We start from the raw sequence: 434 nt of genomic DNA, 5'->3' as shown, positions 1-434 counted from the left end.
CTCAGGCAATCCACTCACCTCAACCTCCCAAAGGCACGGGATTACAGGCTGAGCCATCGAACCCGGCGGGAGGCACTTTTTTTGGTAGCGCTATTGTTTGCTCAAGGTCAGCTCTGGAAGTAATACTAGGTGCATGCCCTGGTCTTGTAGCAAAGGAGACATTTCCTGTGGAAAGGGGGTTGCAGCTCCTGTATCTCAGTGGCCCTCACCTGCCCCACAACTCCAGAATCAAAGATTGCACAATTAAAGACCAACAAAAGTAGACATTTGGAGGGCAAGGGAAGGTGGACCAAATGGCTCTAGAAAAAGGAGAATTTGGCATCTTCAGAAAATCTTAAGAAAGGGTAAGGAGGGATGCCCATACACCGTGAGCTACAGAGGAGGGCTTGTCTAGAGAGAGCTACTGAACCTCTCAATAGTAATGATACAGTATT

Source organism: Carlito syrichta, unplaced genomic scaffold, assembly GCF_000164805.1.
Source record: "Carlito syrichta isolate Samal-C Ts95f unplaced genomic scaffold, Tarsius_syrichta-2.0.1 Scaffold314811, whole genome shotgun sequence".
Taxonomy (NCBI): Eukaryota; Metazoa; Chordata; class Mammalia; order Primates; family Tarsiidae; genus Carlito; species Carlito syrichta.
The sequence above is the reverse complement of the archived record's forward strand: the minus strand, read 5'-3'. Positions refer to the sequence as shown.